Raw genomic sequence first — 15,020 nt, forward strand, 5'->3', positions numbered from 1 at the left:
TCTCTCAATTTCTCTCGTTCCATAAAGTACGATGCAGTAAACTACTTACGAGAAGCTCACACGTATCCTGCACACTTTAGTAAGCCAGCGATGCCGCATACGGGCCGAGCGAAACGACAACAGTGATCACACAAACTTGCGGCAATATATTGTTTTAGTGCAAGTCAATCAATGTTTACGTAAAATAAAGGCCACGTAAATAGCGTTTCAGCGTCTACAGCAGTGAACAATATGTATGCGTCAGCATTCACGTGCGAACAAGGTACGTGATATAGCATAGCCCCAACGCCGATTCCCGGAGCACAGAAGCTATCCAGTGCTGGCTGCTACGTCCATCGCACTCCACGAAGCCTTCGCTGCAGTAAGGTATACTGACAATGTTCTTCGACTCATTTAGCTGAAGATGTAGTAACAACTTGTTTTGACCGTATTCGGCAAACTTTCTGTAGAAAAGTGTCAGCGCGTATTCGCGTGCGTTTCACGAGCAGGGCGGCGCAACTGTTTGTCTTCAAATACGGGCTGCCAACCAAAGTGAGTCACTTCGATATCTTCTACGCATTGGCACTATTCAATCTAACAAATGCCTAAAATTGAATGAGAAGCAGTTTTTTCTGAGTACTATCATCAAGTCTCACAAATTAAATTGTCAAAAAAGAAAAAAACAAAGTCCAGAAAGCATTTTATTTGCCGCCCCTGGCAATGCGCTGTCGTCGCTTTGTTGGGGGCGACATTTCAAGGCACGGAATCCTTTTACGTTATTTTTGTTGCATATAAGCTCCAGAAACATAAAAACTTATTTGAAGACGACCCTACTTAATTGGCGCCACCACCACAGTTCGCACGACGACCGCTTTTCAAGTGACCGCCGATAATCCCGCAGGCAAGAGAAATCCAGAAGGCTGTGGCCTGCTTGCCGTGCCAATGATTCGGGATCGATCCCCACTCGAGCCAAAGTTTTTTGGTTATTTATTATGGTTGCCTCGTACTCGATTTTTCGGTCCGAAGATGATTTTTCGCTCACAACTAACGACGCCGGCATTTCTGCAAAATGAGCTCTCTGACATGTTCGTGTTAAAACAGTTCGGAGCAAAATTTTTTTCTCTTCTTTTTTTCGACCAACGCGGCACACTCGATCGACAGAATGCACGCCTAGTTCAGCTAAAATTACGGGAACACTCTTCGCGGAACGTTCAGTGCCTAAAACGAAATAGAGAAATTTCAAAAAAAAAAAAAATGACGACTACTACTTCGCACTTGAGATTCTAGTTGCTAGTTTGGACATTGTCGAATTCCGCCATATTGTCATATTCCGCCATTGATCGATGATAATTGGCCAAGTGAGCTGCTGCGACATCTCTGATTGGCTTAAAATGCCGCCATTACAAAACTTGACAATATGGCGGAATGTGACAGTGTCCAGAATAGCACCCTCTGTCTCAGAATGTATGCAACCACTTGCTTGCCGTGTATACATCCGCTAAGTAAGAAATGCCCCAGAAAATTGGGTGTGCGTCTAATTCGAATTCCAAACCGAATCTATTTGGCTGTGAACAGCCTGCCACGAGACAGCGCGGAATGCGCGTTTGTTGTTGTTGCTGTTGTTGTTGTCGTCGTCGTTGTTGTTGTTTACTTCTTGTCCGTTACTCCCATGTGGTGGGGTTCTTGTGAACGGACGCGCCACTTTCATTCTGTAAGCTCGTCCGAGAAGTTTTGTACGCCGTCACTGAAGCGGGAACGTGGTTTTGGCGCTGCGGAGATTTGTTCACTTCGCTGCAAACACTCGCGAAGGTGTCATCTGAAGCGTCAGTGACGAGTGGATTCGTGGTATCATCGGTACCAACGCGCAACGTCAAACGCACACCGTGGACAGCACACGTACGCCGAAATTATCGTCAAGCAACCAACATTTGCTGGTGATGTACTGTCGTTTATTTTCTTTGTCATGGTTATAAACAAACTGATGCATACTATTTATTCATTTCTTTAACGAACTCGGCGCGTCGATAGAGTGTGTGTTATCTGGTTTCGTACTTTGTGCCCCGAGAAATGTGGGCGGTAGTGTTGAAAATGTGGTATGTCATCGCAACGTAGGAAAGTATGTAATGCATTATTGCAGCACTAACTTATGACGCTCAACTTGGAAATAGTGGAATGTATTTTGAACACCAACTGTGTCACACCTCCACAAGTGTCACCGTGTGACTTTGCGCTACGACCAGCATCCAGCATTTTCTACGATTACTCATCACGCAGTGCGCCAGTCCAGTGGCTCCCAAGAAAGCTGGGGGCCGTTCCATGACCATGCTTCGTGGTAGGTCTTCTCACTTGTCAGGGAGCGCGCGGTACCCGTGTCCACCTCACACTGCAGGGATTTCTGCTGCACTTTTACGTCTACGAAGAACTTCGGGCATTGTGCGTGCCCATTTACTGCATGGGGCTCATAACAGGAATCGCTCCATTCAGCCTCATCATACGCAGGAAGTGGGGTCACACTGTGCGTCTGTTCATTGGCGTGCACTCTATGTGATGCCGTTTAAACCGGAGCGTGTGCTTCTCCTTGGTTATTTTGCCGGCGGACCGTCTGAACGCTGTGAACAATGTCCAAGCCCAGTGGCCAGTCTTACCTAAAATAATTACAACTCGAGAGTTGTAATGCTACGATGTGCCGTAGAGTGCATTAAAAACGGTGGTAACATGAAAACAAAGCACCAAACATTTCCGTTTATCGAAGAGTTTAGTCTGTACCCTATTTAATAATTCAATGACTTCTCGTGAAACCTATTCCAGTGGGGCTTCCTTACGTCTTTGAAATCCTCATTACTGGTGCTTTCAACAATGACCGTGCAATGTGGTTGTGCCATTTTCCTTACTTCGTGAAAACAATCACATTGCTATGAGACAATGTCACACAGCATGAGAGGCGTCAAGGAAGAAGTCATTTTGGTGTGTTGGGCGTGCTCTTATTCTCTATCTTCACTGAAGCTTTGGCACTGTGCATATATTGTCACAATGCAGAAACTGCATTGTGACATTGGTGCTGCATATTCAATGTGGCAATATATCGTAAAATATGCACTGTTTCCCTGTGTAGCTTCACACAGCATTTTTGGTGGGCGTGCGTGGTACCAAGGCACGACGGAGCTTCACAGCGGATGCCAAGTTGCTGCTTCAAGCATGTCTAGTGGCAGCAATGCTCCGTTAACAGCCGCGTCCAACGCATTAACGGGGCCCACCTCACGTGTTTTCCTTATGGCAGCTCCACCCCATGATCCTGGGAACTGATGGTGAGAACTTAGATCAGTGGCATATTCATGAATAGATCATTGCATATTCAATGTGGCAATATATCGTAAAATACACACTGTTTCCCTGTGTAGCTTCACACAGCATTTTTGGTGGGCGTGCGTGGTACCAAGGCACGACGGAGCTTCACAGCGGACGCCAAGTTGCCGCTTCAAGCATGTCTAGTGGCAGCAATGCTCCGTCAACAGCCGCGTCCAACGCATCAACGGGGCCCACCTCCCGTGTTTTCCTTATGGCAGCTCCACCCCGTGATCCTGGGAACTGATGGTGAGAACTTAGATCAGTGGCTTAAGCTCAAGAGCGAAAATCACAGTTGGGACACAACCTTGATGCTGGCAGACCTCCCCTTTTATTTACAAGAGACGACCAAGGTCTGGTTTAACAAAAATGTGGAAGAGATCACCAGCTGGAACGTATGTAAGACCAAGTTACGCAATTTGTTTGGTCAGGCTGCTAGAAAAAAAGTTGGCTCCCGTGTTGAGACATACACTGAGTCGTACCTGATATATATACAAGATGTTGTGACCTTTTGCCGCAAAGTTGACGCAACCATGGCCAAAGTTGACAAGGTGGCGCACGTGCTCAAGGGTATCACAGACGAGGCATTTAACCTCATTGTGTTCAAAGGCTGTTCGACCATCCAAGATGTTATCTTGGAGCGCCGACGCTTTCAAGAGGCTAAAATCCGTCGCATTGTCCACCATTTTACGCGTCGTTTCAACACTGCTGCGACATCATCTTGTGAGGACCTAAGACTCAATAGGGTTCCTCGATGCGCGCGCACCCTAGGAGGGTAGAGCCACTCTTTGGAGGGGCGAGTGCCGCCTTCCGATCGGCGGCCGCCATTTGGCTCCCCCCGTATCGTCGCGGCTGGCTGACTGAGACACGTGCGCGGTGTTTTCTCGGGCAAAATGCCTGAGTGTTGCGTGTCACAGTGCACAAAACACTCGCGAAATGGCTACAGGATGTTCAGATTCCCGAAAGATGCGAAAAGGCGACTATTATAGCTTGTAAAGATGAAGCGCGAGAAGTGGCAACCCACGGACCGTTCGTGTTTGTGCAGCGTAATTTATGCCATTTCAGCATTTAGAGAGGTATAATTTAAAGTGCTGTCATACGGGCACTTTCAATCGCGATAAAGCTTGATGTGATTGACTCTCTTGTATACACCAGCTGCAGAATAGTGCCAATCACTGTTGAGAAATTTGATTCCGATCGGGCTTAATTGCGATCACTAGGGAACCGGGTGCAATACACGTTCAGTTGCATACTGTGTACATGCGTATTTAACTGGTTCATTTTGGATCACACAAAATGCGTTGTTCTCAATCGCTTCTTGTGCACAAGCTGCAATTGGGCGAAGATGTGCGCCTACATTGTGCGATTGTTGCTGCAGGCGTCTTCAACTATTTCTTTTAGGGGCAAAGCCCTTTACGCCGTGGGTCGCGCGCCGTCGTAGTCGCAGTAGCCAGTTGCATTGCATTTCATGTCAATTAAAACGGTGTCACAGCATATCCACGGAGTGAATGATGAGTGGGGCGAAGCGTCCGTTCGTGCTTCCATCCGTCTGCGCGACTATCCATGCGTCCGTCCGTGAGTCCGTCAATCCGTCTGTCCGTGCGTCCATCCATCCGTACGTCCGCGCTTCCATCCATCTGTTCGGCGGTCTTCTAGTCTGTCTGTCCGTCCGTGCGTCCATCTAATGAACACTCCGAGTACCGCCATCTTGCATCTCCTGTGGCACATACCCGCTCCGCGCATCTGTCCATCCGTCTGCTAGTCTGTCTCCCCGTCCGTTCATGCGTCCGTCCATGCATTCCTCTAGTGAACACTCCAAGTACCGCCATCTCCCATCTCGCATCCCCTGTGACACATACCTGCTATAGAGCGGGTATGTGCCACTTGTGGCTACATACGACAACAACGGAGGAAGCATAGATCCACACCTTAAGGAGCTTCGCCCCTAAAACAATATATAAAAATATGATACATAACCACAGTTTTAGGGGTTAAGCTTCTAAAGCCGTGGGTTTGTCCATGCATGTCTATGACTGGTTTGCAACCACCTAGCTGTATGACTCACTCAGCATGCGGCGCTAGTGTGACAGACAGATGCACGGACGGGTGGAAGCAAGAACAGACGGATGGACGTATGCTTTGCCCCACTCATCATGAATGATGATGTGTGAAACGAAGCGTTCGTCCGTCTGAGCTATGCTGTGTTCCATGGATATGCTGGACGAATGGACGTATGAATGGACGTGCGGACGGACGGACGCATGAACGAACGCACGGATGGAAGGACGGATAAACGCTTCATCCCACACATCATCACTCGACAGCATGTTTTTTCTATTTTTTTTTTCAGCCAGCTAGTAAATGGCAAACTGTTTTTACACTTTTCACGGTAGAATGCACACAACACACAGATACATTGAAAGGTGATGTGACTTAGGTGCGGGTTTTTCACATCTTTAACCTATATAAACAGTTAGCGACTAGTCTAACAGACGCTAATTGGAGGTGTTAACGCGGCTTGCGTCGACGGTATTTCTCTGCTGCATGCAACTTCAGCTGCTAATGTCACTTCAAAAATGAAGACTAGAGACTATATAAGATCTTCACACTTCCGATAAAAAGAAGAAAAAAACTTGTATTCCTCTCATGTTGTTTGAGTACCACACGTTTTGGCGCAACGAATTCTGTATGCAGCCGCGCAACACTCGTTGGCTGGCCGTCGTGGCGGCTTGAGCAGAGGACATCGTAATGACGGACTTTGTAGCAAACGTTGTGGTTGTCTCCACCCTCCAGAGTGGCGGATGGTGCACGCGCTTTGAGAAAGTTTGCGTAAGGTCCCTAGATGAAACAACTTGTTTCATCTAGGAATCTTAAGCTTGCTCAGCGCCGTTCGCCGCCCTAGCGGAGAGAAAGCAAAGCTCCGGTCAGTTGGACGGACCGCGCTTGTTTGGTTTTCCCATTGAGCGCACGTAAAACGTGTTGTTTGGGGCTTTTATCTCTCATTCCATGGTCATCCTGGAAAGCATGCAGGCACGCACTCCTGACGAATTGTGAGTTGTTACAAAAGTTAAAAAAAAATGTCTCAGAATTGAAAACTTCCCGTGAAGTTCTACCATTGGGCAACGGTGTCAAGAGTGGATTATGGCAGTTCGTCGATACTTCCGCGGTCTTGTCACATTGAAGAATTTTTTGTCGTGCCCAGTATTACCAACTGTTTATTCGGCCGAACTTGTGGCCCGTAAACTGAAGGCAGTATTACAGCGATGCCCACTGGCGCTGATAGCCGCGAACAGAGCCATCGATCAACTGCAGCAAGCGGTGAGGCTCGTCGGCATTTACACACGTGCCATCGAATATTATAGCGTTATCGTTAGCGGTGACGTAGGTTCCAGTATAATCTGCAATGTTCGCGATGTGGGCGTAATCTTAAGAAAGTGATCTACGGCAGTCCTGAAACTTCTCGAATACTGCAGGCGCGGTTTGTGCTGTGTATCACCGACAGTATAAAACGGGGCGATAACAAAACTTGAGGAGGGAATGTGGCAATGCAATATATATGCCGTATCGCGAGCGCATGTCGACCATGAATTACGACTTAATAACGTGAAAATCATGTGACATAGCGAGATGCACTATGGGCAGGCAGCCATTTTTTGTCAGAGGGTGCCGAGAAGTGCAGCAGCGCAGTCGTGTTTGCGAGCATTTACGAAGCTTACAGGCGTGACTGAGAGCGAGCGCGACGCAGATTTAACTACCGAGTAACGTCGAACACGATGTAAGCGTCACCAGAACACTACACCACGTACGCTGTGCTAGAAAGACCTCGAGTGGTACGAAGAAGAGACGAGACTTTGATGACTGGACCCATGCTTCGTGCGGGCGACTCTGTGTAAGCTGCGGAGACTTAAGGCCGGCGTCGACAGTTCCGATATTGATGAATTTCTCGTTACAAGATGAGTTTGATTGCCCGGGAGCAGTTGAAGTCGGCCCTCGAGGGCCACGACTTTGTGACGAGTGGCTAGTTGTGGGAGGAGCCGTGGGTGGAGAAGGTCGCCACCAACACCGTTATCATCGTCACTCAAGTAAGACGTGTCAAATAGAGTAGCGCTGTTCTCGTGCACGTACGCCATATATACTCAAAGTATAATAGCAGCGCAAAGCAGAATGCTCGCATCTGTAAATCATTCAGATGCATTTTAAACTAAGACGATAGGCTTGCAAATTGCTTTCTATTTTACTTACGCGAAGTATATCTATCATACTAGTCTGCAGGTAATTTACAGAAATGAAACCACTTATTGCTGCAGTGAGTAATATGATGAAATATTATCGTGTACTCTTAGTGGACTATAGTAACATAATTAGCAGCCAATGTAAAATGTAACCGACTTGTATTACCAAATAAGCACACTAAAATTGTTGATAACTTTATTTGGTATATAATGGCATCTTGAAGGGCCCCTGAGTTGGTACATGAAACTGATGAAAACAGCGCATAAAACAGGACTGAGGAAAAAAAATGAATACACGGCACAAGCACTGATGAATTACTGTGTGTAAATTTATTACACCGGAAAATATATAACTGAAAATGGAAAACAAGAAAAACCATCACGTGCACATAAAGGTGAAAAGCAAGACAAATGTGCCACGAGCCGAAATGTCCAAGTTAACCACTCAAAAACATCCATTTTTCCAGGAGGACGCACATGTTCCCTTTCGTCTTGATATGAGAAAGCTTCGTTAATTTTGCGCTTTGTCTTGTTGCGATATCTTGAGAGTATCATGAAATTATGAAAGAGTGGGACGCAGCCGCACAAGGAGTGATGGGCTGACAAGGTGCTGCTTGTTGAAATCCGGAGGTTATTTGCGTGCTCTCTCAGACCAACCACCAGGCAACGAAATTTCGTACACTACGTTGCTCACGCACTCACTGCATGAAGCAGGAAAAAAATGACACCGTATCTAAACGCACCATTAGATCCACATAAATTTCAGTGAGTACAATTTGTTTGTCTCCTAAAAATTTCTTTCAATATCGCGAATGCTGCTTGCTAAAAATTTTGATGAAACAATGAAGAACACGACATTCTGTTTTTCCTCAAACGTCACTTAGAAGCTGCAGCCGTGGCACCAAGGAAAGCCGCTAAGCCATAATCTTTTTTTTTTGGGGGGGTTCGCAGATTAGTTTTTCGCTTGATTAGGGCATTTGCTGCCTCTGTTCTTAACGCTTAATCGGCACACCTGCGGCTGCCAAAGTTGTTCCCGCAGTTCTAACAATGCCTAGTAACGCAGACCCTACTCGTTATGTTGACGTTTTACGGCTAGAAATCGCAGGAGTGCATGAAAGCTTACGCATGATCAACCAGTTGTACGCAGACTCCAAGGAAAAGTACGATGCTATGAGTGTAGAAAACAAAACCCTAACCAAAGAAAACGATAATCTGCCTGAAAAAAAAAAAGGCAGATCTCGAGCAGTAATCTCTTATAAATAACGTCCCCGTAAGAAATGGTCACTCCAGCATGGCTGTCTAGGAAAACAGTTCCCCAGGTGAAAATTAATCAAGAAACGAACAAACTGCAATGTTTATTCGACACAAATTTTCAAAGTGTGCTGGCAAACGAATGACTTTTAAAACCGAATCGTGTGTCCAACAGCCTTCAGTGAGATATAAGTTTACGTCCATAAACCAGGTGATCTTGGATAATAACTTGAAGCACGTTGCACTGGCCAATACAAGTAGTTTTTTTTTTAATTTCTGGGCCAGTTCCGCAGCACTGTAGGAAGCGCCCTAGACGTTCACCCCCAGCAATTTGGTGCCGGAATAACAAGGTCCCCGAGGCTGACAGAAGTCGATGCACGTTATATCTTGCCCCCCCCCCCCCCCCCAAGTGCTGGCGAGTGCAGCTTTTCAGGCTCTGCTCGCTGCCTATGTGGCATTTTTTTTTGTTAAGGTTTCTGACAGCATCTGCGATAATGGTGGTGTGCTTTTTTCTCTCGAGACAAGTGCAGTCTCGTTCATTCGCTGCCTTGTCCTTGCGATATCAATTCGAGCAGTATCTGCAGGGTGCATGGTTGCGGTAACGCTTAAGTGGTAGTCCGTCACTTCAGGATTTCTCCGCAATTAAAACGCCTTTGCATCCATTACGTTTAGCAGAATGCCAGCGGATACCCAAGGCAGTACCTTTTTGTCTTTACATATAACCGCCCAGGCGCTGCTTTTCGCGTCTGTTGTCTGATTTTATTATCTCCATTCTGCAAACAAGTACCGTTAAGTCAACCACTGGGAAAGTATCGCTTGAGCTCCTGAAAGCGCACACTTAGCTGCACAGTGCTGGTGCGACAAAGCTGCTGCCTGGGGATAAAATGCATGAACGCTGAACTAGCTGCCACCCCTCTTATGTCTTTTTCGGGTGCTTGCTTAGCTAGAGTGCATTTATCTTAAATGCGCGTTGTATGTGTTATTGCACCTGACATGACACTGATACAGATAAGTTGGGACAGTTGGTATGCCATGGTGCTTCGTCAATAATCGTCAATAATTTAACTGCAATATTTGCGCGCATTTTTTTTATATAAATAAACAATTGGCGACTGGAAGACGCAACATTCGATAGTGTCTGGGTTGTGTGGACGTTCTTTACGACAACGCAAATGGGGCTAACTCCCTCTCGGATAAACCCCAGCTGCTAGCGAGAGCCGTCGACGGGGCATAAGCTGTGGTTTGTTTTCTGGAAGAGGGAAACTTTCCCGAAGACGATGTCTGAAACGTACCAAATAGAACTTATTCTCTTTCTTTTGGCTTGCCAAGGGTCAAGCTAACCAGTTTTTCATGTCCCGCGGTATAGTTCAGACACGGAAGGTGAAAACTCGTTCCTTGTCTTACCAGACACCAGGCCTTGCGCTGTGGTCACTAAGGTCGCCATCTGTAGACAGCCAGTTGAGGTGCATGCTGTGTGAATTCTTGCTTGACCGCGCCGAGCAAGGCACAGTGATGTCAGATTAGAGGGCCCCTTAATTCTTCGCATTCTCCCTTGGGCGGCTGGCGAACAGAACAATGCGGGCAAAGCCCAAAAGAACGCGACGGGTGAACCACTCTGTGTCGTCCCTTGCACTGGCACTCTCAAATGCCTTAGAAAATAATAGCGGCGGCCTTCTTCTGGTTCCAAGCGCAGAGAACCTGTCCGTGACGTCACGTGCAAGATGTGTATACAATTATTCGTTCCCGGAACCAGGGAGAGATCTAGTGCGAGCTACTGATAAGGTACCCGACGGTTGTAGCGTGCGCAACGTAACAGCCGAGATGTAGTGTGTGCGTATACCTAGCGTGCGCTAATGCACGCATCTCGTACAGCGCATGCGCAACCGCACTCCCTCTCGGGCGATGCGTGCATTCAACTAAAACTCTCTAATGTCTGCTTCGTAAGGACCTCGCTGTGAGCGATATTTGAGACGCGGGTGCCTTTTAGTGGCGAAGCTTCTTAGGCCGTGCGTCGCTCCCTCCTCTATAGCGGTAGTGTTTTGTAGTAGTAGTTAGTAGTAGTTAGTAGCCACCTCTACTTTATAAGTTGTTCAGTAGATGCGCGTTGTGTGTATATCTCCTTGGGCATAACATTACTAGAGGGCGTTAGTGGTTTTCACAGCTTACCTATATGGAGCGAATGATAAGTGGGGCCGTGCGTCTGCACTTCTTTCCGTTTATCCGCTTGTCTGTCCGTCCTACTGTTCATCCGTCCAGATGCACGCGCGGACACACACATGGACGGACGGACGCTTCGCCCCACTCTTCATCATTCACTCCTTGGATATGCTGTGATTTTTTTTTCGTTTACTACCTTGTTAGTTTACACTTAGCGTATCATTCTCCGTCATCAGTTACATTAATTGACAAACGCACGCGATGAACTGCCTGGAGCGCTTTTGAGCAAACGTGGTGCTATTGCCAAACATCTTAGCTGCGGCGGCGTACGCGAAATTCGCCTCACGAAAGTGCATTCTGCAGACCAGCGCGTTAGCACTGCCACGTCTACTGGTTTTTATCCAGCGTCCATGGCATTGGTGTCGCGTGTCCCTCCCTCGCTACATCGAATAGAGAGTTTAAGCTAGGCCTGTATGTACGGAAGGATGAGACATTTCTAAAAGATGTACGTGTTTTTTTTTCTGTGCCAAATTAAGGTTTACTGCTGGAACAAAGACCACGGGTGCCACTTCTAAGGTCCGATGAAAAACTTGCTGACATATTACGAGATGGGGGGCTCGTTCCACACCATGGAATATTCGAAGTGCGGCGAAGTAGTCCTGCATAGGCAGCTGTCGATGCACTACCTGACTGGTTGTGGTGTCGCTGTCTCTGCAGAATGCTCTGAGGATGACTCCTCGGAACCAAAAGCACCAACAATACAAGATGCCAGTGCTGCGCTTCAAGAAATTGAGTCACCATTGAGGGACAACGACAAGCCTAGTGTTCCGAGTGTGAAGAAGAAAACTCATCGTTGGCAAGCAGCATCGCCACCGCTTGGGTGCTGGGTTGTAGGCTCCTCTCGCTCGCCTCGTGCTGATCGTCGCCGGCATCTGCCTGAAAGTTACTCTGTCCCAATCGTTTTTTCATCGTAGAGCCACCGTCGCGACACACGCCAATAAACCCCTTTTCAATTGATGGAGAATTCTGATATTTCCCGTCGCCTGAACCTGGGTGCTGCCATTCGCCGTCGCCTAAACCTGGAGCTGTGCAACTGAACGCTACCTCTCAGTATGGTCACCAACAACGCGCAACCTGGCCCCTGCACTCCATCCTCCAGTACCCCCGGCGTTCCTCGCTTGCCAGAGCCCAAGGTTTTTGGCGGAGCTGATGATACCGACGTGGAAAACTGGTTGACCAATTATGAACTGGTGAGCGCAAACAAGTGGGTTGACGCGGACAAGTTGACTAACATCATCTTTTACCTCGCTGACGTTGCCGAAATTTAGTATAACATGACGATAGTTATAGCGCGAGAACAAAACGACGACACAGAGACAAGGACACGGAAGACTTTCGTGTCCTTCTTGTCTCTGTCGTCGTTTTGTTCTCGCGCTATAACTATCGTCATGTCATACCAACTAGCCCAAGCTGCCACACTTCTAAGTAGTATAACAACCACAAAAACGACATTACGACGTGGTCCATCTTCAAAACGTCGTTTGCTGACGTTTTTGGCCGACCCGCTGTCCGCAAGTCCAGGACCGAACAACGCTTGCGGACTCGCGCACAGAAGCCATCGGAATCATCCACCGGTTACATCGAAGACATTATTGATCTTTGCAACCGTGTGAACACCGATATGCCCGAGCCTGAGAAGATTCAGCACATTCTCGAAGGGGTAAATGACGGCGCATTTCAGATGCTCCTGGCCCGTAATCCTGCCACCATTGCGGAACTTATCACTTTATGTCAATGTTTCGACGAGTTGAGAAAACGGCGCGCCCTGACTCGGCCATTTTCCTCACACGCTGACTCGCTCTCCAGTCTTACTTCTGTTCCCGATCACTCACCGACCCTGCAAGAGATTAGAATTTGTGCGCCAAGAAGTAGCTCGGCAACTGTCGTTGATTAACTTCACACAGCAGCCCCCGTCCTCTCGTCTGCCCTCACCGCTCCTCGATGTTATTGCCGAAGAGGTAGCTCAGGCTGTTCCCGTCGCTGCCCACCAGCAGCCTGTGACCACGTCTGTTCCCCATGCGCTGGCTATGCAGCCCGTAGCCACGCCTCTTACGTGTGCCCAGGTGGTACGCATTTGGGCATACGTACCTGGGCAGGTGGTACGCACCTGGGCATGGGGGTGGGCACTGCAAATCCAGGAGTACGACATTCGCGTCATCTGTTGCAGCGGACGCAAGCACTTTGACGCCGACGCCCTGGCCCGTTCGCCTTTACCTCCCGACTCGGCCTGCGGAACCACTGGTACCCACTCCATCGCATCTCTCGACCTTGACTACTTTGCCAGTGAACAACACAAGGACCCGTGGATCGCTTTCCTTTTTGACTGTCTCTCTGGATCGTCGACCACTACGGTATCACGATCTCTCCGACGTCAAGCTGCTCATTTCGCCATTCGTGATCAGCTGCTACACTGACGGAACTACGCCCCTGAAGGTCTTAAGCGGCTCTTGGTTGTCCCCCGCAGCTTGCGATCACAAATATGCGCTTTCCTTTCACGACGTTCTCCAATGTGGTTATGCCCGAGTTTTCAAAACTTACGAACGTATTCGCCATCGCTTCTACTGGCGCGCAATGTATAATTTTGTTCGAAAATTTGTTATGGGCTGCCCTGACTGTCAGGGCCGCAAATCATTGCCTTTACACTCGTCTGGTGCGCTTCAGCCACTTCTGTGCCCTGCCAAACCTTTCGATCGGATTCGAAAGGTTTGGCTGGGCACAGAAGTGCCCTGCCAATCTCTATGGCCCTCTGGCGATGACATCAGATGAAAATCGGTGAACCATAGTCGCCGTAGACCATTTAAGATGCTAAAAGTGCCCTTCCAAGTGCCACTGCGCGGGACGTAGCGTCCTTCGTCCTCCATCGTTTCATACTGCGACATGGTGCACCTAGAGAACTAAGAGTCCAAGGTCGAGCCTTCCTATCAGAAGTCGTCATGGCTCCGCTTTCTGAATGCCATGTTGTTCATCGCAAGACAACGGCATACCACCCGCGGAGTAACGGGCTCACGGAGATATTTAGCCGCACCCTCGGCGATGTATGTTCGCGATGTATGTGACATATACTAACTGGGATCGCATTCTTTCATTCATCACGTTCGCATACAACACCGCGGCACAGTCTACCAGTGGATACCAGTGGATTTTCTCCTTTCTTTCTTCTTTATAGACGCGAACCTTCCCACACCATCGACACTCTCCTTACATACCGCACTGAAGCATTCGAATGCCCATCTGTGTCCGAAGCTAACTTATGACCAACTTATGGGCAAAGTCCGACTCAGGAGGCCAGTTATCAGTCTTTGTCGTGGTCGGGCCAAGAGAAGCAGATTGACCGAAAGTCGGATTAATTCGCACACTCGCCAACAGGAGCCAAAAACATCTTACATCAAATTTTCTGGCAGTTCTTACTGAAACATTTGGTTACGCCCCGTCAACCTGCGAGTGTGAAATGTCAGTTCCGCTTATTCTGCGACCTGTCGGTCACAACTTATTCATGGTGAGAAGCACGATCAAATGGGCGGTATGATACATATTTGCTCCTCGACATTCGCGAAGACGTGCCGTCTCGTGGAGAAGAGGCCGCAAAGCTTTCTAAGATAAGGGTGGCGCACTCGAGGGATTTGCACTTCTACCTCGAAGTCTCTCGGGACGCCAACTCTATGTGCATGAGGTCTGCCCTGTTCGGCGCGTTCTTTCGAAGTCTGGTCTTACAATGCGAAGCGGCGGCACTTTTTCTTTTGAATCACTCGACGAACTGTGCCATTGCAAGTATGACGAAGAGTCTACCGTGCATATTGGGATATCTTTTAGCACAGATTAATAGTATTCATTCTGCGATGATGTTTATTAGAACAGAGGAGTCGCAACGAGGTCGCGACGGAAAATGGGCGAACAGCAAGTCTGGCAAAGGCGGCACAGGTTCTCGCGCAATCAGAGCACGGGCTTTTCGTTGTCTTCCGAAGGCGCATACGCGTTGGTGCGTATGCTCCACTACAATAC

General features: G+C 48.1%; 1 protein-coding gene across 2 annotated transcripts in view; it reads left to right on the forward strand.

Moving 5' to 3' along the window:
- Positions 1–6,916: 6,916 nt before the first annotated feature.
- The window catches only part of LOC119164799 (uncharacterized), a 65,675-nt gene continuing 57,571 nt past the window's right edge, over positions 6,917–15,020 (forward strand). The window contains exon 1 of one of the 2 annotated variants that reach the window (XM_075873730.1): positions 6,917–7,403. The gene's annotated coding sequence lies outside the window, so the exon portion shown is untranslated. The remainder of the gene's footprint in view (positions 7,404–15,020) is intronic. The other variant, XM_075873729.1, reaches the window with a different exon arrangement.

This window comes from Rhipicephalus microplus, chromosome 9, assembly GCF_043290135.1.
Source record: "Rhipicephalus microplus isolate Deutch F79 chromosome 9, USDA_Rmic, whole genome shotgun sequence".
Lineage (NCBI taxonomy): Eukaryota > Metazoa > Arthropoda > Arachnida > Ixodida > Ixodidae > Rhipicephalus > Rhipicephalus microplus.